Raw genomic sequence first — 23,546 nt, 5'->3', positions numbered from 1 at the left:
CATTGTTATAGGTTTGCAACCACTGGTTTGGGGGTCCCGCTTCTCTTAGGACTCTGTAGTAGTTAGAATTTACGGAAAGTCAAATGTTATGGGAACTCTTTAGAGCTTTCTGCCACTAGTTCATTCTTCTTTTAATCAGGGTCAAGTACTGATGAGCCACGTGACAATGATCAGTAAACAAGCAAGAGGTGCTTGTTTACAGCCATTCCCTCAAAGTAATGGCTCTGTGGGTCTGACTCACTGTTTGCCAGCAAAACATTTGTGTCCAAAGTCGCAGATCGCAAGGCTAACTTAAGTGATCTGAGAAAGTCTGTGGTGGACCAGTTTTCAGGAGGTTGAGATGTTCTTTGGCAGATCTTTAAATATAAAAGCAGTGCTATGTGAACTTTGTTCTCTCCCACTTCAGAGTAAAATCGATAGTCCATGAAGCGCTTGTTGAATTGGAGCAAAGCTCCTACTGTATCCTCTTCCACTCATAAAAGCGCTTATTAAAGAGAAGGTTAGATAATACCACACTGAAGACACCATCTTGGGCAAAGCAATATTTGCATATATAGCTACTGTTTTCCTCCTTTCCTCAAAAGCCATACATTAGTGATCTTTAATTTCTTCAGTTCCAGAAAGATTAATTTTCATTTCTGTTTAGAGTCATTCACCTCACTGCTTAGATTATGGAATTTTGACTGTTTCCAATCTCACGTCCTGCTTTGCTGCAGGAAACATTTAAGTATTACTCCGTTTGGATGGGAGAAAGACAAATAGACGCAGTGGTACAGATTATATATTGACTTTGAAGTGTCTCAGATTCTTCTTGTTAAAATGCACCTGTTTACTATCTCATCATATTCCTGACTACTTATCAGAAATTATGTCTTGAGCAGCTTGTGGAAGTTGCAACTTGCACTGCAGTTTACAGCCTGAATATAGTTTCACGAGAAAATAAGTAATGGAAGGTCTCTTGATCTTGAGTCTATGGAATTCCTTTCATTCTTAGCATAAGCCAGCTTAAAATTGTATTGTTATGATTTCTGACACTGTTGCAGCATGCTCACAGTTTTATCCTTTTTTTTCTCCTTTAACTGTTTAAAGATTAATTTCAGAATTCTAGCCAGCGATATAAAAGATTAAAAAAAAAAAAAGTTCATTACAAGGTGCTTTGGTTTGCTTTAAACAAAAAAAAGAATTGCGGTCTCTCTTTTCTAGTGTCAGACTCCCGGTCAACAAACACTAAGCGGTAAAGCTTAATTTATCTTCTGAATGGTGGAAGTCAGGTGAACATAACAGATTCTGAAGCAGATCTGAGGCAACAGTAAGAAGTAGCTATACTGATTTCTTGATCCTCTAGACCATCAAACATCTTTAGAGCGGTGTTCTCTACCTTTACTAAAATATATATTGGCTATTGGGTTTAAAGAACTTGTTTAGCCTGTTCTGTATGCCAATATTAGCATGTTCCCATGCTTCTTACATATGTTGCTAGTTGTAGGAAGCTGACCAAGTCTAAGAAAGGTGTATTCATCTGACTTGAGTTTTACTTCATGTTTTTCTTTGAACTTTTTTTTTCTTTTGAATTCTAATAGGCAACAACACCTTGAAGTGGAGAAGAGGCTTAATCTCATTTTTCATTCTTCCTTCAGTGACGTTTGTGAATTTTGTCTGAATTGTGCATCTTGTTTTTTCTCACATCCCAGTATCAAATTCTACTACTGTTACGACAAGATTAGGTACCTGGTGTATATTATATTTGGAGGTATGAAGAATGTAAATAATGTACTATTAAAATATACAGGAAGTAGTTGATCAATGATATCATCTATGGACTTCACATTTGGAGTGAGGGACATACCTCTGGAGGAACAACTTAATAGTAGAACTTTGTGGCTCCAGCAAGATTTTGCCTTCTTGATTAGGTGTTCAGCTTTAAAGTAGAATTAGGTTATATAACATTAGTTTTGATTATCGGAACTAATACTTGTGCTATTTTCTGGGTATATGCCACATTCATGAATGAAAATCATACTCAAGTAAGTATCCAAGGCGATTTGCTATGTTGGATTCTTACCAGCATCTTTGTAAGAATTGAGCAGACTAATGTAAACAAACAAGCTCCGTAGCTGCTCTGTTCCACTGGCCTGGCTGGAAAGGCTGACAGATAAAGCTTCCCTCTGGATCCACCCACCTCTTGCCAATCCAGGCACCAACGCACAAGGGAGTGTCATTAAGGTAGTGCAGCTGATGCCCTCCGCAAAGCGTTGTCACCTTAGTGACACACCCAGGACTTGCCAGCCTAAACGGAGGCTGAGTCTGAATTTCAGATTTCCTTCTCCCATTTGACCATACGCTCGGTGCTCCGTTTTATGCTTAATTGAGTACATTTAATCAAGGCCCAGGTGAGAGATGGTGAGGTAATATTTTTCTGTTATTGCTTTGCTCTACATCATCTGATGCATAACAAGGAAAAGATTTGCAAAAGTATAGCTGCTTGCTTACATAAACGGCTTCTCTAATTTTGAACTATTGGATTTTAATTAAAATGTAATATTTACTTTAGATGGCAAGCTATACATATATTTGAGTATGCAAAATAGTGTGTAGCAAAGGTTTACAGAAAATCTGTAATGTTCTGAGATAGAAGCTGCTCTTTTGTTTACTCTAAAATACCTTGTTCTTGAAACAGTGTCAAGAGTGTGATCTATAAAGCTTGATATAAGAAGATATTTCTTAGGCTCTTGATTTTATTGACAAGTGATGCTGAGGATACCGTATAAAAGTTTAGCACGCAAATTGGACACTAGTGCTACTCCTGCTTTAGTACTGTTTTTCACACAATTTGTGGTGTGTAGGCCCATGCCAGATATCTCTAAATTGCTAGTGACTATAAAAAAGAAAATCCATTTTATTTCACTACTTAAAGGTGGCTGTTTCGTGTAATTGGATAATATGTGGCTCAAGAACTTCTAGAATATGTGATAGTAAATAGAACTTCAACAGCATCACTCCTCTCAAAGAATCCTCCCGTGGAAGCGACGCAAGGCCCTTGCGTTCCTCTCCTGGCTTGGCTTAGGCAAAAGCAAGAATATTTTCAAAATATTTTTTGCTATTTTGTATGTTAAAAACCCATATGTCAGTACTTTCAATTCACAGTTGCTATATACCAAACTATTTTGATACTTTAGCAGCAAAGAGCAATGATTTTAAATTAAAGTGATATTTCTCTACAAGAAGCTGTAACATTTAGAGTCAAGCTGAAGCCTGACTAGAACGTGAGCTTCACATTATACATTTCAGGTTCAAATCCTTAAAAATTATGCTAGTAATTTATGCTGATTCTTGGTTCAGTACTGACAAAGATAAATACCATTGAATAAAACACAAGTGATACAAGAGGTGGTCTCTCCCCATACTGACTGAGGTCACTACTACTTGCTGTTTTAAGAGCAAGGCAGCAGGGCTTCCAGCAAGAAAAGTTAATACATGTATTTTTAAAATGTCCATATAAACAGCTTTGATAGCGTCAAAGACGGTGGTGTAATTGAAGGAATTCTTGCAATTTTTAGAGAAATCCCATTTCTGTCAGTTCAGCAAATGGATAATTAGGCACAAAACCAAAATGTAATGTTGCCTATTATTTTAATAAAATTATAAAATAATGCTGCATATTGCCCAATATTTAAAATGTATATATCCCTCAAAAGGAATACATTCAAATTACAGTTGCACTCACACTTGATTGTGAGGGTTTTAAGTCTTGTTTTAAATAGGAAAAGGGACTGTTTTAATAATATTTCAGTAACACTCTTTATCTGGAAAAGACATATATACAATCTATTTAAAATAGGGATAAGATACCCTTTTTTGACTACTCTTTCAGATGTCTTGTTTGCATTGTTTGGAGTTAAGTAGTTCCAGCTTTATTTTTTCTGAAAACAAGATACATATTTACAGAATTCCTCCTAAAATCTTAACAACTTTCACAGTCTGATACATACAGGTAGATTAATTTAATTAGCTTCCCCCCCCCCCCCAGTCTGTTGTGATTCCATAGAACTTTCCTCCTGAAAGCAGCTTAGGACTAGTTTCATTTCAGCAGTTTACATAAACGCGTTGCAAACAAGTTATTTTACCTTACGTATATTTTTCTAGGAATACGCAACTCTGGTATCGGTGTCTCTCTTGCTGATAGAGCCACCAATTTGCCACACTTGATTTGTCATTGAAATAACATCAGCCTGCGACTTTGTTAAGCAATTATAATACTAATACGCGTTCAAGGTGACTTCATAATTAGCAATCCCTTCGGATGCTACACCCTTACCTTCCCCCAGCAACATCTAGTAGCTAAAATCTGAACTTTGCCCCCAAAGAGAAACCAGTCTTTATAATCTCTTCATTCCAGTTCAGCAGCCTGTCTTAAACTGCACTCACTTATTCCAAGTTCTTTACTAAATAATCACTTACTTTGCTGTTTTGAGTATGCTGGTGAAAGAGTTCTCTTCAGCCTGTAGTAATATTTCTATGCATCGTGTTTGAAGGATTGTTCCAGCAAAAACTCTCTGACTTTCTGATAGATGATTGGTTTGGTTTTCTAAGTTGACTTTTAATAGACCTATAACAGCTACGGACTAAGGAAAGCCAGCTGTGAATTAGGGCTCTACTGTTTGAATTAAAAATAATTTTTGCTCAAAGTAAACTACAACATCTCCCATAAAATAGAACATGAGGCATCTTGGTTTGCAATGGAAAAAAATTTCCTTGTTAGCCTTGTGAAAAGTGGGAGGGTACAGCTGTAGCAGGGACCCCAGCAAGACAGATGCCAAGGAGATTCTCCGTTTGGTCCCACTGCTGCGTTCCAGCTGTGGCGGCGGAGCACAAGATAGCTCTGTTTCTGATGATGTGGTTTTCCTTTCTCGTGCCATCCATCTCATCTTCCTGCATTTCTTTGAGAAGGCACCTACAGCCTTTTGAAAGGAGATTGTCCATCATTTTTATGTTTAAAAAAAGGGGAGGGGGCAAGATTCTGGATGTTGTGCTAACTGGGAGACAAAAAAAATGCTGCAGACAAGTGAGATGCTGTTGTGAGAAATCCTTTGCGTTTGAAAGTTGGATAGAAATAAGTGGATATAACCCACAGAGGCAGGACAGGGTCCCCATCTTTTCACAGGACCCGTAAATTAACTTTCTTCCTCAAAATTAATTCATCAAAATTCTGAAAAACACTCCTAATCATTCTGCTTCTAAATCACTTTCAATAAATATCATGTTTGGAAATGTGTTGGCAGGGAACATTCACACACTAAGTCTGGCAGAATATTGCTTTTGGAGTAACTTTCTTCCCTAACTTCCTATGACATCCCTCCCATTTTTAAATCCATGCTTCAACTAGATTTTGAAAAATGTGTCAGAAATATGACTGCAGAGCCAGAAGCTTCATCCTTTTAGAGGGAAAGGAGGACCCTAAAGCACGTATATAAGCCTAGTGAAAATTACTCAGCTTGAGACTAGCTTGCTTGATTTAGTGAATAAGATGTAATCAGACTGGTGTCTTAGGAGCCAATAGACTGCATCTGAAAAATAATGTTTCTCTAGAAGCGTGGAAAACTGGAGATCTTAAGGGCTACAGAAGACACGCTCATTGGCATTTGCCTGTTACAGAAAAAATATTTATGGAAAAGCTAGATGAATCAATGTCACTTTGATAATTTGGTATCTCTGAAAAGGTTGACCTGGTCATTCGGACACTGCAGCCCGTATGTAGACTTATGGCATGATTGCAGCCCGGTCAGAATACTTAACGGCCCAAGGAATACCAGGGAGAGAAGTGTCCTTCCGTGAGCCATCTCTGATAAAGGACATGAGAAAAATGGTGCTTAGTTGGAGAAGCAAACCAAAGCTACATTAGTGTGTTAAAGGGACTGGTAATAAAAAAGTTTGGAATTTCTTCTGTTATTAACTTGATCTACATTAATTCACCTGCTAGACTTAAGATCTGGTGAGCACAGTTTGAGAAAGCCCTTCTAAAGACCTTCTGCTAAAAAACATGGACAGGGAGAAAGTAGGAGTAATCCATAAACACCGCTTCTCTTTCAGGTCCCACAGAAACATCTCTAGCTATACCTTTAGTGCAGGGACGTTAGTGGGAATCCCAGTATTCCCGTGCATTGCTTAGCGCACTCTGCATGTGATCAGCGTGCCAAGAGTCATGCTCATGTACGCCATGACTAAGATTTGTTTCTGAGGACTCGAAGACACTTGCAGGCTGCTTTCTGCCACTTACTAACCCACTGTGAATTGTAGATAACAGTAGTATAAGCTCTCTTGAGCTTCTTAGGTAGAAGAAAATAGCTATTTCTAGCGTTGGCTGCTTACAGTATAACAATATATCTCTTCTAAATCTTCTATAGATATGTAAATATGTATAAAGCCTATATATATAACTTAAATACGTAGGTAGGTATTTGGAGATGCCTACAAGTGTATTTCCCAGTGATAACAACTTTCAGGAAGCAGTCTGCAGGAAACGTAGTTCTTTTTGTCCAGAACTGGCGGTTTTCGGTGCGGTGGGATTACACAGTGCGTATAGAGCTAGTGCAGTGTCTCGGTCCCCTCTCTGCTAGACCTGTTTCTGAACTGGGTCTGCAGGACACCGCGCTGTGCGGTGAAAAGGAAAGCTCCGATCGTCCGTCTCTTATCGGGCGGCTTCCTGCCTTCGAGATAGATCTGAGAAATCGGTTGCGGGCGCGTCCTCCTGCCCCCCCGTCGCCAGCCCGGCAAGGCCTCCGAGCCTCAGCAGCGCCGGACGCCGGTCCGAAGCGTGAGACCCGTCCGGGGACTCGCTCCCGCGGCCGCGGCGCGGCTCTCTGCCCGGCATCCTGCAGCATCCGCTGGCGGCAGAGCCGGGCGCGCAGCGGGCAAAGCGCGCTGCTGCTCCCCGTTTCCCTTCCTCGGTGCCCGCAGGCGCTCGGGAAGGGAAAACACCGGGCGACCCGAGGAGAAGCCGTGTGCGCGGCGCTGCGGCACCGCCGAAGGGCCCGGCGCGGAGCCCCCCCCTCCTCCTCCTCTCCCCCCGCCGCGGACAATACCGGGGCGCGGAGGCTGCCGGGCCCCGCGGCGGCGGCGGCGGTGGCGGCGCCTCCACGTGGCCCCGGGCGGCGCGGCGGGTCCCGCGGCGCCCCCCGCCCGCGCCGCAGCCAATCGCCGCCCGCCCGCGCCGCGACCCCCGCGGCCAGTGGGTGCCCCCGGGTGGCCTCGCTGCTCCGCTCCGCGCCGCTCCGCTCCGCTCCCCCGGCGCCCGGAAGCGGCGGCGGCCCCCGCGCTGCTGCCGCTGCCGCCTGTGTCCCCCCGCGGCGCCGCGCCGCGCCAGCCCCGCCGCTGCGGCGCAGGACGGGCCGCCCTGTGCCTCGGCCGCCGCGGCGCGCATGCTCCGCCGAGTGACGCCGCGACTCCATGTGTGAGAAGCGCATTATTTGGCGAGGGGCAGCCGCGGCGCAGAGGATTAGCCGGGGATCCCTGGCGGCGCGGAGCGGAGCGGAGCGAGGGGCGAAGCGGCGCGGGGCAGGCGAGGCGAGGCAGCGGCCGGGCAGCGGGGTCGGCGGCGCCCGGATGCGTGGCGGCCGGCGGGGAGGTGCCGCGGCGTGTAAGTTCGCAGATTAAAAGTTCTCGTTGGGCTTATTGTCTTGGGGGAGGGAGGAGGAGGTGGAGGAGGAGGAGGTGGTGCGAGTTATTTGTAAAAGGAAGCTGCTGGGGATGCGTGTTTGCTCCTCGGGAAGTTCCGGGAATGCCCCCCAAGCGTGCGGGGGTTACGGGCAGCCCTCGTTAACCTGGGAAAAGTGCAAAGTCCTGTTGTCCGGCCGCTGGAATTGTGCTGGGTTTCAGCCTTGGGGCTGATTTATTTATTAATCCCCGGGAGGGAAGTAGTTTTGCGCCTTTGCGTGCGGCGGGGGGGGGGGGGGGGGCGGGAGAGGGGCACCGGGGAGCTGGGTTTCCCGGCTGCATCCTCCCCCGTAAATGAAAAGTTTTTGCGGTGCGCCTCGTCCCCGAAACGCAGGTACGAAGCGAGTCCGAAAACGCGCCCGGCTGGGGGAAGGCAGATTTCGTTCGCAACGTGAATTATTGCCGGCTTTTGTTTAGCTGTAGAAAGGGAGCCTGCGACGCGTTTGTTTCGGAAAGTTGTTACGGGCTTTCCGCCGTGCCTCCTTCCTCTTCCTCCTCCTCCTCCTCCTCCTCCTCCTCCACCGCCGTCGCTCCCGGTGCCGGCTCGCGGGGTGGGGAGCGCCCCGGCTCGGCGCTGCCCCGGCGCCGCCGAGCACAGCGGCGCCGCCGAGCGGAGCGGAGCGGAGCAGCAGCGACCCCGCGGGCCCCCGCGCCGGGGGGCGAGCGGCCGCCCCGGGCAGCCCCCGCCGTGGCACTGGCCCGGCTGGCGGCCAGGCCCGGGCCCGTGTCACAATAAGAGTCCCCGCCCGCCTGCCCGCCCGCCCTTCCTGCGGCTCAAGGTGCACCGGGGCTGCCCCCCCCACCACCACCTCCCCGGCCAAAAACCCCGCCGGCCCCCCGGTCCTGCCACCCCCCCTAACCCTTGCAATGCAGCGAGGGGATGCGCAGCTGCCGCCTCCCCGGTTTGGTGCGCGTGATGGGGTTATTGTCTGCGAGGGCTCAGCTCTGCGCACTGCCCGGTGTCTCCCTGCACTCGCGCCCCGACTTCTCCATGTTTGCACGCTCCTTGGGCGTGCAAGCGGTGCGGGAAGGGCTTTGGGGCCGGGCCAAGCTGAGCCGTGCTTGCAGTAGCCCGTAAGAAGTTACGCTGTCCGGGCGCATACGGGTGTTAAACTCCTGAGTATCCAAGCATTATTATTCCTATATTATTTGTGGAGAAACTGAGGCAGTGACTTGAAACTACTTGGCATTTGTTATTCGTTTTGAACATCCAAACAGGGCAAGCACGTAAGTTAGAATGCACATACTTACTTCTCTAGAACATCTGCTTACTTTTTTTTTTTTCTTTTAGACTCTTTGTGTCTTAGGTTTTGCTTTCACTTGTCTTTTTCTAGCTACCCCACGCTCTTCCATTTTTGTACTTTGTACTGTAAACTCCCGTTCCCCAAGACGGAGATTCCTAAGGCGATGAGTGCAGTGTTGACTGTCACAGAGGACTGATTTGCAGACATGGCACTAATTCTCATTCCCAGCTTCTTTTACAGGTGTCCAGCTTTCATGTTCCTCTCTTCCTTGTCTGTCTGTAAATGCAGCTGGAAGTAAGTAGAGGTAGCAGAGCTGCCTGTTAGAGACTGTTATACAGGAAGTGAAAAAAAGAAGAGGGGCCTTCGGGAATAAGTGACATGCCAGTAGGCTGGAAGCTGCCATACATCAGTAAGAGAAGAGAATGAAACCTTCTTTCTTTCTAGACAAACTATTGACCAGAGTTTCAAGTGAAAGGAAACATGGGTAGGAAGAAGCAGGAACATGAGAGACATGCAGTTAGAGAAGAGGACCAGATGGTAGCGGACCAGAAGCAGGAGACTGAAGAAGAAAGTAAGAAATAAAAGAGCACGTAGAAGTGATGAAAGGTATTGTTTTTCCGTGCAAGGAAACTGTGTAGTGGCCTCCTGGGTGCTGTGTTGTCATACACGTGAGGTCCATGGGCCTGGCTCTGTTAAGGAGTGGTCTGTCCCACAAAATCTTGGGAATGTACCTGCTGGGATCCCGTGGCAGTGATATCGCAGTGACACCTGCTGGTGTGGGACCGCACAGATACAGATAAGCCCTTGAGCTCTATAAGCGGGGATTGCACCGAGAGCTTTGTGGAGAAAACCTGCTTGTTGGAGAGAAGGCAGCGTTTAAACCCGAGTGCCTCCTCGCAGCTATTGCAGACTATGACACTTACGGAACTAAGTATTCCTGCACATCACGCTTCATTACTCGCTGTTTGCATAGCGTTCTGTGTGTCTGGATTGTGAAGCGTAAAACAAAAAGGGGGTGTTGTACGCTGAAGGCAGCAGGGCTTTAAGGTTAAGTGCCTCAAACAGGATCACAAAATAAGTTTCAGGATTGGGAAATGCTTTTTTTTTTTCTTTTTTCTTCCAACTACCAGGTATTGAAAATTGGGGAGGGCTGCACGGCTTGGTTAGCTTTTACAACCTGCATGTTGCATGCCCCTATACATGCTGGCTGTGGGTAAGCAATAGACTGATCTTTATCTCACTCTCACGTGGAAAAAGAATGAATGTGTTGCGGTTAGCGTGCTCTGATGGAATTGTGTATCAGCGTGAAGGGCCACGTTCTGTGTTTGAAGTAACAACTTAACCACCTTGCTGAGTTTCGCTGGCAGGAAAGAGTTGTATCTCTGTGATCACTTGGTAACTACTGGTGAAGGGGGATGGAGATAGCTGAAAATATTTCTCCTTCCTTAGAGGCAGAAGCACAGAAGAGCAGCTAATACCATTCCTAGCAATGTTACGTAGTCCTCTCATGAGGTTACATCAAGAGGTGATGATGCAACAGTGTTGGCATACCGTGCTGGGCCAGTATGCTAATATTGTAATTTAATGTAGCTGTATTATGACTTTCTTGTAGTAATTACAGACCAGCAGTCATTTATGGAGCTGTTTAAAATTGTTGGTTTAAATTCAGACAGTCCTAATCTGTCATATAATGTTTCTGAGACTTATGTAAGGCACGATGATGGATTTGGACTGCTTTTTCAGACAGACAGCTACATGTGTATATAACATTTGGTCCTTCTAGAGACCTCTCAGTATGGACTAAGATCTGAACTGGAATTATCCCTTTGCTGTCAAAGGCACTATAATTGTGGAAGGAACTCCTGGCTTACTGTCTTATGCTCTTACACTTCTATTTCTGGGTGTGCTCTTCGTTAGCCCTACTGATTTGTATAGGCTACAAGCATGCTTATTTTCTGACAGCAGTAGTGGTGCTATGCCCCTTTTTAGGAGGAGAAGGGGAAGATGGCAAAGATGCTTGGGATAAAATTAAAGAAAGTCAACTCCCAGCGTCTTTTGGATAGTGCTGAAAAGCATCATTCAGGTGTGATGAGGCCATATTTGAGATCATCCTAGGTTTTTAGTTGTACATCTTGAAATGGTATCGATGTTGTGAAGTCCCTGGCCAGCTGCCAAGCAACCGAAAGTCATGGTATCCCATATAAGAGATTTGGAAGGACAGAATTGACAAGGTGGCTGTAATGGTCAGCGAAGTTCAGGTTTTCTGCTTGGATAACGAGCACTCATTTTAGGTATAAGTTCTGAGTGGAAAAGGCTGTCTTGTGGAATATAAATTTGGAATGTTTTCACTCATGTTTTGGACCACAAACTTCTAGATGTGATACATAGATATTATTCACTGATAGTAGTTGCTAAGGGTTATTATGAAATTAAAAATTCAGATCTTTGGGCATCAGAGCTTTTTTGTTTGTTTTTATTAATGCTTATGCACATACGAACTACAAGCTCTTTCTCAGGCTTAAGTTAGCAGGCTTGCTGCTTCTTACTGCAGTGCTTTGAGGGGAGAGTAGTTATGTGCTTATTTTGCTCATGTTTCACAAAATACTGTGCCTCGGGTTCATGTAACTTGGGGGTAGAAAGTTGTGTGTTCTTACAGAGTTCATGTGTGTGCTAATCTACCTGTGCAGGTAGCGGCTTTTGTTCTTGAATATAGATACTGGCCATGTAGTTCACCGAATAAAAAAGTTAGAAAGAAAGCATTTGGCTTGTGCGTTCCCCATCTGAACTAAAGTGTGGACGCTGAGCTTTCATTGCAAAGTAAAAGCAAAATGAACAGCGTTCATGAGCTGTTTCTTTAACTTGCTGCTATGGGGTTTTATTCCTCTTTGTAGAATGACCAGCAATTACAGAGCCCAGTTATAGGCACTTGCTGACTTCTAATTTATTTCCTTTTCAATAATAATCTAAGTAACGTAGAATAATCAACTGTGGTTTTTTTGTTTGTTTGTTTGTTTTTCTGTCTCCGAATGTTCCTGGGGACTGTGGTATCCGAAAATATAGTAGACTTACTTTTAGACTTGGTAAGGTAACGTTTGCTTTTGTGTAACGCTGTTCGTGTTTGAGGTATCACAGAATACTGTCTGTAGGCTGATATGTGAAGTGTAATGTAGTTAGCACATCTTCTTGACTGAAAGAAATGGTAGATGAGCACTCCTTCCTCTTCGCCCATCACTACAAAAAATACGCCCTGGGAGAAGAACAGACCATGGATGGACCAGAAACTGCCAGGACTGCCATTCCAGCATATTCTTCTTTGAAAGTCTGTTCTTGATCGTTCTGTCAGGCTGGCCCTGCTCTCCCTCTACTACAGATGTTGCTTGGTTTAGATTCGCGCTGTTAAAACTTACAGGCTAGGATTTGGCATTTTATATATAGATGATCTTAATTCTGCTTGTTTATGCGCTCATATTATGATTGATTGGTTTAAAGACTCACTTGAGAACCTTTGTTTTGAGTTTTTTGGGTTTTTGGTTTTTTAAGGCACTTCTCCCCCCTCCCCTCACTTCTGTATTTCTGTGGCATCCCTTTCCATGGGGATAGGACAGCTGTTGAATATTTTGACCCCCCTTCAGTTAGTAATTCCTGCTTTATTTCTAATGCACAACCCAGCACCTGGAATTTATGAACTTATTAATTTCTTTCCAATATTTTCTAGCCACTTAGCACCACTTAGTCTGAATGGCCTGCGTGCACCAGTGAACTTTGTTGTGAGATGAATCATATGTCCATTTTCAGGTGGAGAAACTGAGAGCTAATTGCCCGAAGGAAGCATTATAGGACAGTGACAGAACAAAGGTTAAGGTTTATTAATATGCAGTTTCCTATGTTGGCTTCTTGTTGTTCAGCACTTCTCCTCTTCCTTCCCCCCACCCTTTTCCAGACCGCAGACTGCTAAAGGTGCCGGCATTTCTAGCTTTCATTGTCCTTAATTGCGTTTTTTGGTGTTTGACTTCTCGGTGCGTCAGGTCTTGGGAGTCTTCAGCGGGGCACCCAGTAAGCAGCTGGTGTTTACTTAGACGTTTGTGCGTGCGCACGCGTGCGCGCCTGTGCGGCTCGTTCAGCATCACCTCAGGAGACCGTGGCTACGGCAGGGGCCGAAAGGAATTCTCCCACATAGCTTTTGTATGTCTTAATTACAGGCTGCCTCCCTATTGTGCCGGAGTTTTTTAACCTGTTGCCCGCTACGCCTCTAACGCTTGCTCCTCTCTCGATTTCTTGAGCAAACGAGGCAGGAGAGCAGCGTCATGGCTCTCGCTTCGTGGGCGCAGCTTATTCTCTTCACGAGTGATGAAGAGGTCCTTTGGAAAAAAGAAATGATTAGTCCACTTGTGATACAAGGGCTTAACGCGTATATGCGGGACAAAATCAAGGTTTAACAAGAAAACTGCGTCCACCTCTATCTAACTTCTGATGCATTGACTCTTCTGCAAAAATGTTAGTGTGGTGTTGTATCCGCATGTTGAAATAAGGCGGAAAATGGAAAACCTTACTATGTGTAACTGTTCAAATCCTACCAATAATAAAGACAAAGAGGAAAGAAAAGGGCATTGGTACGCAAACGCTTCAGCATTGCAACCTGAGCTCAGGATAGCACTGCTTGGCAGTGTATCTGCGTAAAGCTGGTGCTCTTAGATCTAGTGCAGCTTGGGAGTATGGTAGCTGGATTCAGGCTATTCCTTCCTGTTACCACATCTTGAAAAGCATGCTGCTCAGGACCAGCTCATGTCCTGTGTGCTGGGGCACCTTGTTCTCCCTTTTTTCCTTTGCTTTTCCTGAAGGACGAGTTTGTATTGCCTTGGACAAGTCCCTGAAACCTCTCCACGCATGGGTTACCCCATCTGCAAAATGGGTATAATGGTGTGTTACAAAGGAAGTACGCAAAATGCGGCTTATAACAATTCCCTTTAGTCTTATTTTAATTATGGTCTTCCTTAGCTTATAACTCTGTGAAATGCCTTAACCTCACATCATGTCACTTTTCAAATGAGAATTACTGGTAGAAGAGAGGATGGATTTACCTCACCAACTGTGATGGTCAGTTTGTTATATTAGGAAATACAAATACTTAAATTTTACTCTGCTGGATCTTATTTTAACAGCCAGTCACACACACCAAAGGCCAGACAAATTTGGGTTAGGAGTATCACATGCTTAACATTGAGTTTGGCAAATCCCTAGACCAAGGAAAGCGATTAGTTTTCCTCTGTCTCTTATATTCATTAATTCAAGACTTCATGTCTTGGTAGTTGATGTACTTTAGTCAGATGAATTTTTCGAGCTCCATAGAATTACGTTCTTCTGTACGTGCTGGCTAATTGATTGGTTGGGATAGATCGTCCCTTCTAGCCGGAAGGTTGAGCGTATAAATCTGTAGCATGGTTTTAACTAAGACTTCCGGAAGCTTGTGATCGAGTGTGTTTATTTTGTGTTTTATTTTTAAAAAGGCTCAATTTCAGGAGGCTGTTTCTCCTCCCACCAATGTCCTTTCTGAAAAAAAAGATCCAGATCGGCCTTCGGAAGCATGACGCAACTTCCTGGCAGGCCAGTGGATTTCGTGGGTTTCTGTGCTAGTCCTTTAAAGCAAGGTTGCTTGTCAGCTGCTCCCTTTGACTTCGGCTTTGTGTATGAAACAAACATATACTGATCTAGACCTGGTGTCCTTTGCCGATTTAGGGTTCTTCTGAAGCTCGGTCAGGTGATGCTAGCATTAAGCAAAATATATTAAGTAATTCTGTGCCTGAAAAATGTTGAGAGTCTTGAAATACTCTGTGGGATTCAAGTAAGCCGATCTCATTTTGGTATCAAAGAACTATTTAAAATACACATCTTTGAGTTCATCTCAGTCTGTTCTGTTTGTATTCCTTCTTACTAAATTATGTTTCTGACTTTTTTTTATTCTTATAGCAAGTTAAGCATTTCAGATTATATTCATTCTACTACCTCCGTTTCCTTTCCCTCTCTCTTCGCTTCCCCCCTTTTTCTTGCCCCAAAGAACAAACACAAATATCTGCATTTTCCAGAAGTAAAGCAGTTCTCGTCACTGTTTCCGGGTAACCTGCCAGGTAAGGTAGTTTGGGGACAGGATTTTGAGACTTGTCTCTTTAGGGAATCTGCAAGTTTGACATTCCAGATAATTTTGCATTAAAATAAAGCTCTACCTGAAAAGCTTTACTTCTGCCAAGTTTGGAAGAGGAGTCGGTCTCCAATTCCTTTGACAGTTATGGGGTGACTAATAATTAGCAAGGAAACTGCATTCAAGTTTACTGTGCCCTGTAGTGAACGCTGCTGCAGAATGAAAGGCATCAGTGTGCAACTGCTCCATCTTTTGGTTCTGGTGCCTTATGCATCGCTTTCTGATTTGGGTTTATTCCTGTGTAAACTCGAACCAAAACAAATTCAGAGTGGTACCGGTCTCATTCTGCTTGGTCCTGGCAGCCGCGCGCTCGCGGGCTCGTGTCGCCCGGGCCGTATCGGGAAGCGGTCCGTGGCACTTGCAGTCACCCATGGCGATATGTGCTTTTTGTTGCTCTGGCCCCGACAGTGTGAATGGGAGCTGGAGGGATGGGAACAAAAACCCGAGGCCTGTAAAAGAGCACTCCCACAAGGCAGGAGATAAGCCCTGGCACGAGGTAAACACTATTCCTCCCCCTCCCCCCCCACTTCCAGTATTTTCAGCTGAATATAAATGGATATTTAAAAAGTCAAATCAGACACCTGAAGAAATGTTTAAAATACCCAGTAACAAGTAAGGCTGTATATTTTCTTCTTTTTTGGAACCCCTCAAGTGAAAATCATTCATCGGTGTTTAACTGTATAAATAATGTGGAAAACTCTAGCAGGGGGTATAGAAATACATATTCTACCTTACCTCCCAGAAAAAGGTTCAGCTCTCTTTTATCATTACTAATTCTTTGACAGTAAATTTTGTTACTCAAAGTAAGTTAGCCATGAGAGTGGGTAATGACAACTTCTCCGAATGGTAGGTGGCACCTCAAATGAAAAGGTTCTGGTTTTTGTTTTGTTTTGAAGTTATGTTTGAGTGGGAGACCAGATGAAGAAGGCAGTGATAGGTTATGTAAGTAAGAATGAGCTATCTCTAGGCAGCCTACTTTTTCCCTCCTCTGTTAAATATCCAAAATAAACAAGAGGTTTAAGATGAGGGCTTCATATGTGAGAATGTCAGGTGCTGGAGTGGAAAGAAGAAAGGGGTATTTTGTAGCTTTCGGGGGGAAAAAATGAAGCTTTGATTACATTTTCAGTTAGTATTGAAATTGATTTGGATGGGATCTCTCTTGTTCACTTTGGGGTACAGACAGGTGGGTTTAGTACCTATCAGACTATACAAGCTAGCATTCAGGAAAACCATTTTTTTAATCCAGTAAAACACTTCTAATTGAGTGATGCTTGCTTAACTTGTTTATCCTTTCCTAACTCAGTCTACATACAGAGATTCTTGGGAGTGGTAGCTGCTTAAACTACATCCCAAGTGCGCTAGGCAGTTACCCTGTGGCTGAAAACGGTCAGTAGCAGTAGTTAAAGCAATACTGGAAATGCTCAGAATGTTGTTGGAACACGGTCCCCGGCAACCTCACGGAATGCCATCGAAAGCAGGGAGTTGTAACTGCGGCGGCGGCAGCAGCAAAGTCGCTTTTGTGACTGCTTTGGAGGGGAAGTATTGCTGAAGATCATCAGTAGTGAGTTTTTCTTAGTTTGATTTACGCTATATAATATTGAAGACTTTCCACATATTAAAATTAGTCAGAAAATTGCATCATTAGGTTTCGGGCTAATGCTTATTTACCTATTGCTGTAAGTAGGAACAACTTCCTTGCTGTAGTCTGTTAGTAATGACCAGTATGTTCATTTGCTGAACTAGCCATGTGATCGCTGGCTTTGAGATGCTTGCAAGAATTAGAGGAAGTAAACTGAAAGCATTCATATTTAATAGGATCTTAGAAAATCCTGTCTTCAAAAGAATTAGGTACTGCAATTGTGCGTGTGTCTCTAATGTTACAGTATGTACAAACACGTGAACCGCATATTCAGTTTCATATACGACATAAATCTACAATTTTCTGGTTTTCATTGTATAATAGTAAAATCGCCTATCTGCCAATGGCAGACACAGTATTCATGTGACACTGTAGGATGCTGTTGAGTATGGACTTTCAATTTTGTTTTCTGCTTTAGGAAAAAAAGAAAAAATCCTTACAGATATAGGCTGAGATAGATGTACTCTTTAAAAGCCAGTGTCTAGTCATTTCAGATGACAAAATCTTGCAAGTGTTGGAAGAACTTGCTATTTTAGGTGCTTGATAGTAAAACCTCTTGCCTTTGTTTGAGGGAACCTTTACTGTATAGACTCCATGTATAGAAGATACCAATCTGTTGCTTGAATCTGGGTTGTACTTGTGAACCGTTGAGGATGTTCTGTGGACCATACATGCAATAGGGGAAAGTGTACCTTTAGTGCCTTAATTAACTCTATGAATGTGACATAGATTCATGTCTTAAGCCTTTCTTAAATTCAGATTTACTTCTGTAGACATAGAGAAAAAGATGACATTCATAACAGCTTTTCTGTACCTATTCTTGAAAATAGATGATACTGCGAAGAGACTTCATTGGCTCATAAGGCATAGCTTTTTCCGAAAGAGAAGGTAGGTGACATTCTGAATAAAACTTGAAGAATAATCCTGGCATAACTTTAAGTAGCTCAGCTCTAGAATAATCCAGGTTCTTATTTTCATTAAATTTATGCTCCGAGATAGTAGGTAGCACTTACAGTTAAGGACGACACTAAATTCATGTGTCTTGCAATTCACGAAAGGTTGCTTATGCACGGGGCTGTTACTGTTTGTGTGCTACCATGGCAGGTATGCTTCAAAAAGGTCAGACGGGAAGATCACCAAGAGAAGCTTGGTCGTACAGGTCGTAATGTATTTTGCAAATATCCTGTGTGGGAAGGTTGATGAATAGTCGAGAAAGAAACCACTTTAATCAGCATCTTAGAATAACAGGCGGAAAGCACAGTGTCTTTGGGGATGGTCTGGTGTATAGTACACGTGAATGCGTAAAGTGTTTTGTGGCTGGGAAAGCTGAAGGCTTTGGCCGGCTCTGAAGGAGGTAAACTTTTTGCTTGACATCTCCAAATGAATTTTTCAGGGCTGAGCGTGCGTTTCTCTATGCTACAGGAAAGCTGGCATCCGGGAGCCACCATTCACTTTCAAACCTGTTGCATGTAATCTTTATTCCATTAGTAGGTGCTGAAGGCATTTAAGATTCTTCTGCTTTTTCTCCTTCCTTTAGCAAAGCTATCCATAGAAAGATGTATTAATTTCTTTTGTTGGACCCCAATTTTTTTTTTTTTTTTTTTTTTTTAAACCTGAAGGTAATGGCTAAGCAAGCAGCCAGGACTTTAGTTGACAGAAAAGAGCAAAAGCGCATGAACCCTCTCCGTTACAGTGCTGCCTGGTGAGCTTACAGCAGGGTATATTTCTGTGAGGTGCCTGAGATTTGTGATGGTGAAGGCCATAGAAGCAATTAAATAAGGCTCAGTTTAATAGTGCACGTGTTAACGAACCCTTAGGACTTTTAACTACGCAAACTTCGTAAGAATATCTCCTTCCCAAAATGCCATTCGTTATAATTGTGACACCTCTGGTTGCTTTCTACCCAGGATGCTCTTACGTTTTCATAGATGTTGTCTTACATGAAAAGCTTAGGTAATTGAGAGTCTGAATTTCATGTTACTCATCTTTTAAATCTGTTTACTTTCTGCTTGTTCTGGGTCAAGGGACCCTGACAGGTTTGTTACTAGTGGTTAGGCTTGCTCGAGATAAAATCCATACCCTCCCCCGCCCCGATCCGGCGGGTGACAATGACACCTTTGTTCCTTTTGCCTTCTAACTGCAGGACCAAGGGCTAAACATCTTGACCTGCAACCTCCCTTGCTTTTAATATAGAAACGGTTACGAGCAAGCGCGGCTCGTGATGTTCGGTGTGTAGAGCTCCCCTTTCGATCCCGGGTGGGGGGATGCACTGTGCATCCAGATCAAGTTCTGTGTTCTGAGGCCTCTGAATTAATGATGGTGGCTGTGCTCGGCTTCCCCTGTAAATAGGTGTGGCCCCTGGGTCCCTGCCAAGCTGCCGTTTCATTCCCTTATTTGGATTTCTGAGCAGTGTCAGCCTCTAAACACACCCTCAGTTATGTTTTTAAATAATACAGTTGGGGAAACTAAAATTGCTACTGCAAAATTATTAGCTTATGGGTTATTAATGTGCTCCTACTGCTGAGATTAAGAATGTGTGTCATTAGTGCAAGATGGCATCTTGAATTAAAAAAAAAAAAAAAAAAAACTTACTGCTGTGTTTCAAGTACCTGATGCTGAAGCCAGGTGGGCACAAACCGAATTATTCAGAAGGAGTCAAACGCTTCCTTCTGTTAAATGGAGAAAGAAGGCAAAACGTTGCATGTTTTAGTTGATGCCAGGTTGCCCAGTTAAAGTCACGGGCACTTTGGAAGCGCAAACTACCTGCAGAACGCAGGCAAAGCCTCGCTGCGGCGGGGCGCCTTGCTGGAGGAGACGAAAGGAGGCCCCCGACAAACACGGCGAATACAAAGGCACTTCGTACTTGATGAAAGGAAGATGCATTTTTCCACCAGAGGTAGAAATAACAATTTACCACCTGCTTTTCTTCCCCCCACCCTAATGGGAGATACAGAGCTTTCTGCTTCTTTGCTTTGGAGTTGTCAGGTGCCCTGTGAAGGAGGTGATAAATTCACGCACAGCTCTCTTCCCATGTTTAATACTTGGCCAAACAGTTCTGCAAATGCATTTCCTAATGCTGCCTCCTACCTCTTCTGTCAAAATTATTAAATACTTCTGAAAATAGAAGATAGTAATTCAAGTTCTTGCAAAACGTGTTTATGCAATTATCCATAGAGACCTGCACTGTTGGGCTGATGAGATTATACTTTCATTAACACCAGTTCATTGCAGCTACTCAGTGTAGAGAATAGTTGGACAGGTCCAGTCACCTTGAATGAAAGGTGGAACTTGTCTATTCTGTAGTGTCAGAAGTCACAAAAGCAGCGTCATTGGCCTTACAAAATGGATATTTTACAGATAGGACCCATTCCTACATGCCCAGTAGTACTAGGCCCTGGGTGAGGATCAATATAGTTGTCTGTGAATATAGAATAACTGAACTGTGATACATACAAAAAAAAAGAACCTCCAAACCAAAAATCTTAAATCTATTTTTAGTTCTTGGTGTTCTCTCCTTTCGCTTAACAGTAGATACTATAGTTCCTCTTCTTAAAATAGACTCTATTTTGTTCACATCTGCTGCTTAGTTATTGTCTCCAACATGCAGGGTGTTGTTGTTGTTACTGCAAGTCAGCCTCTTGCTAAGATTTTGATTTAATGACTTAAGTTACCCATACAGTAATTATGAAGATTCATTTGGATAGATGTGAAACAGATGCATAAAATTGTTTGGACCTAGACCTGGCTCTTTTGAAGATCCAGTGCCGCTTACTCAGTGGTTTCTTCATTTCTCTGACTTCCCATTCTCTTATTTGCTTAAAATAATAATGAAAAGAGATACTTCTGTAACTATATCACGGTTTAAAATACTAATTGTAACATTAACGATGCAAATATTTTCTTGCTATTACACAAGTCAGTACTTCCTTTAGTCAAGGACTTTCCTAATTCCTCGTCATACCTCTTTGTTCCTTTGAGTGAGAACATAAAATTGCTGAGCTGCTTCTATACAAGGGAATACACCTGTCAAAACCAGAGCAAATTAGCCAAATAGTTCAAACAAAATTGGTTTACCCAAAGAGAGTTGTGTTAAGGTTAACTTCATCTAAAAATACCAGCTTTTGTTACTCATTTTATAACATTTTCCTTCATTTTATGAAACTTAACCACTCTAAGACACTTTTCTCTGGACTTTTGGGGAAATTGCTTTTTCATAGGTTTGGGGAAGCTACGTGTCCCCTGTCCCCCTCCCATTTCAAGACATATATTGTATTATGAGTGAAAAGCAAGCTGCATGCTTGCCTCTGCTAGAGCCCGTAGTGGTGCAACCCTAGACAATCATGGGTGTTTCTATTCATGAGTAGCCAACCAAATCGTGATCTGGGTATTTTGAGCCTGCCTGATCTTCTGAATCAACCTGCAAAGAAACGCACTCCATTTTGTGCTGACTTAGGACTCCGCACAGCGTTAGTCAGTGTTGCGTTTTTCCATGTAGCATCTGTAAATTGTTGCATTTGCTGTGTACGCTTCAGCTTTGCAAACTGCTGAGCAGGACAGTAGTAATTGGGTATTCCAGGCTCTGGTTACAGAAAGCCAGATTTGCAAGGTCTTGAGTAGCAAGCTTCCAGGAAGAAAAAAATTCCAGTTAGTGATGTTTGTTTTTTGTTTTTTGTTTTTTGTTTTTTCCCCCAACTGCACTACTGGAAACCTCTTTATCTTTGAATCTTTCAGGTATCTGCACTTGACTGCATTCTGGGTAATCTCAGTAAAAGCTAGGTAGATTGATTAAAACGGTTGCTTGTTTGGAGAGGGAGGAAGGAGTTTGATAATGTAATTACCACTGAGATATTCCAGACTACAAATAGGAGAAATCAAAATGCATTTGCACTTTGGTCTCAAAACAACGATGTTTCGATTTCAACAGATTAGATTATACCAGTGATTTTAAAAGGCTCAGCTTGGATTTTCTGGAGGAAACATATTCTGTGACTTCAGAATTTCCTGTACGGGAGTATGCGAGTAGTAGGATTTGAGAGGACATAACAGAGCTGAACTCCAGCTCTGGTAAGTTAAAGATGTGTACGGAGCGCTTTGCAGATAGCGTAATTAGTAGATAGTAGCCGATACTCTTTCCCAGATCCAAAGTAAAGACAGAGTTTCTCCTTGAAGGCCTATGTGCATTTCCACATGATTTGGCAGCCCTTGTCGCTTGGCATCCAATAGAGAGTAAATGCTGGAAAATAAGCATTCTCCAAAGAATGAATATGCTGAGGTGACATGCTTGAGGAGCAGCTGTTGCCAGTAAATAATCTTTCTATATCCGAATTTCTGCTGTTGTCTCAAATGATTCCCTAGCCTACTGGCAAAGCATATGATCCCCCTGCTACGGGTTGGCTTAAATAAAGGGTTGATATTGGTTTTCCTGCCCCTCAAACACATCCGTTGACCTGAAGGCTGGAAGCATGAATACTATGGATGACTTGGCGCGGGAGGTGTGTGTTACCTCTGGTGCAAGGACTCCGGAGTCAGTGGTGAGGCTCTTACTTTGTAAAAGGTTTTATTTGGAATCTGACTTGTATACAATAAACCGGTAGCGGTAGTATCAATGTGTGTCTGAAAGGAGCTTTTTTCCTTCCTGAAGCTACAAGGTGGGGCGCGTCAGTGCGGGGCGGCGAAAGCTGAATCCTGTGCGTGCAGGATGTTTCAGATGCTTTGGGCACGTGGAAGAAGCTAGAAAGCAATTTTTTGAATATTTGGTGTACTACCAACATATGTCAGGTACAGAATGGATCGGGACATCCGTAAAAAGCTAGAGGAGCGCCCTTCCATGCCGTGATGATCACCTACACTGTATTAACACATGCACCGTATCTATCCCTTCCCTCTAATGATTCTTCCTAGTATTCTGTTAATGGAGGTGGGGGGAATCTGTATTTCTGGAGCATAGAAAAATGTTTTCAAGTGATATTTTTCTATATTGCATGTGCTTGAAAAGCCAATTTGATACTCTTGTAAGAGCTTTGAGGCCTGTACTTTGCTCCTGTATTTTTGCTCCTGTACTCAAAAATGCTCATGGAAGTAAGGCCTGAACAAATGTGTCGGAAGCTAGCCCCTTGTGTGTCAATATTTAAATTGAAATGTGACTCCTTTTTCTGCTGACCAATTCACTCAGCCTTCCAAAAAGTACAGAAGTTTTCTTATCTCAGTTGTTGGAGGAGGTAGGTACAGCAGTAATCCCAAACTATGGTACCTGTGTCAGAGTTTCCATGCCAGGAAACTTGTAGAGTCCATAGCCTGTTGTGTTCTGAAAATATTATATTTTTAAAACCTTGTTTTGCATGTAAAATCTTTTTTTACTTTACCGGATCATATTTTTTTTTAGATAGTGTTGATAGGTTTCGATAATGTTCCTAAAAATGTGGTCCCTAGTGTTCTGATCTATGATTTTCTTTTTTTCTATATAATGGTTATGAAACTTCATTAAGTGACAAAGTAGGCTCTAAAAAAAAAAATAAAATAGATCTGATTTCTGTTCCGCCAGTGAGATCTGGTGAGTTGGAAGAAGGTAATGCTCTATCCAGTGCCTGTTTAATTTCTTGAATATTTTGCTTATTATACTTTTAAAAACTTGATTTTTTCAGAATGAGAACCGAGATTCCCTTTAAATGAGGTGTTAAACCTTTGAAAGCGATTCTAAAGTAACAAGGTGTCTGTCTTAATTGAACAGCGAGTACCGCTGCACTGCCGCCTTCCCCCTCCT

The 23,546-nt window shown here is 43.3% G+C and overlaps 1 protein-coding gene across 6 annotated transcripts in view; it reads left to right on the top strand.

The window, feature by feature from the left end:
* Nucleotides 1–23,546, top strand: part of GATAD2A (GATA zinc finger domain containing 2A) — a 71,812-nt gene that overhangs the window by 8,096 nt on the left and 40,170 nt on the right. For 4 of the 6 annotated variants that reach the window (XM_067312654.1, XM_067312656.1, XM_067312655.1 and 1 more), the window contains exon 1: nucleotides 7,596–7,633. The exons of 1 other annotated variant lie outside the window; for it this stretch is intronic. The gene's annotated coding sequence lies outside the window, so the exon portion shown is untranslated. Of the gene's footprint in view, nucleotides 1–7,595; nucleotides 7,634–17,616; nucleotides 17,675–23,546 lie in introns of those variants that run through there. One more of the 6 variants, XM_067312650.1, reaches the window with a different exon arrangement.

Source organism: Apteryx mantelli, chromosome 30 (assembly GCF_036417845.1).
Source record: "Apteryx mantelli isolate bAptMan1 chromosome 30, bAptMan1.hap1, whole genome shotgun sequence".
NCBI classification, from domain to species: Eukaryota; Metazoa; Chordata; class Aves; order Apterygiformes; family Apterygidae; genus Apteryx; species Apteryx mantelli.
Note: the sequence above shows the minus strand (reverse complement) of the source record. Positions and strands in the feature narration are given on the sequence as shown.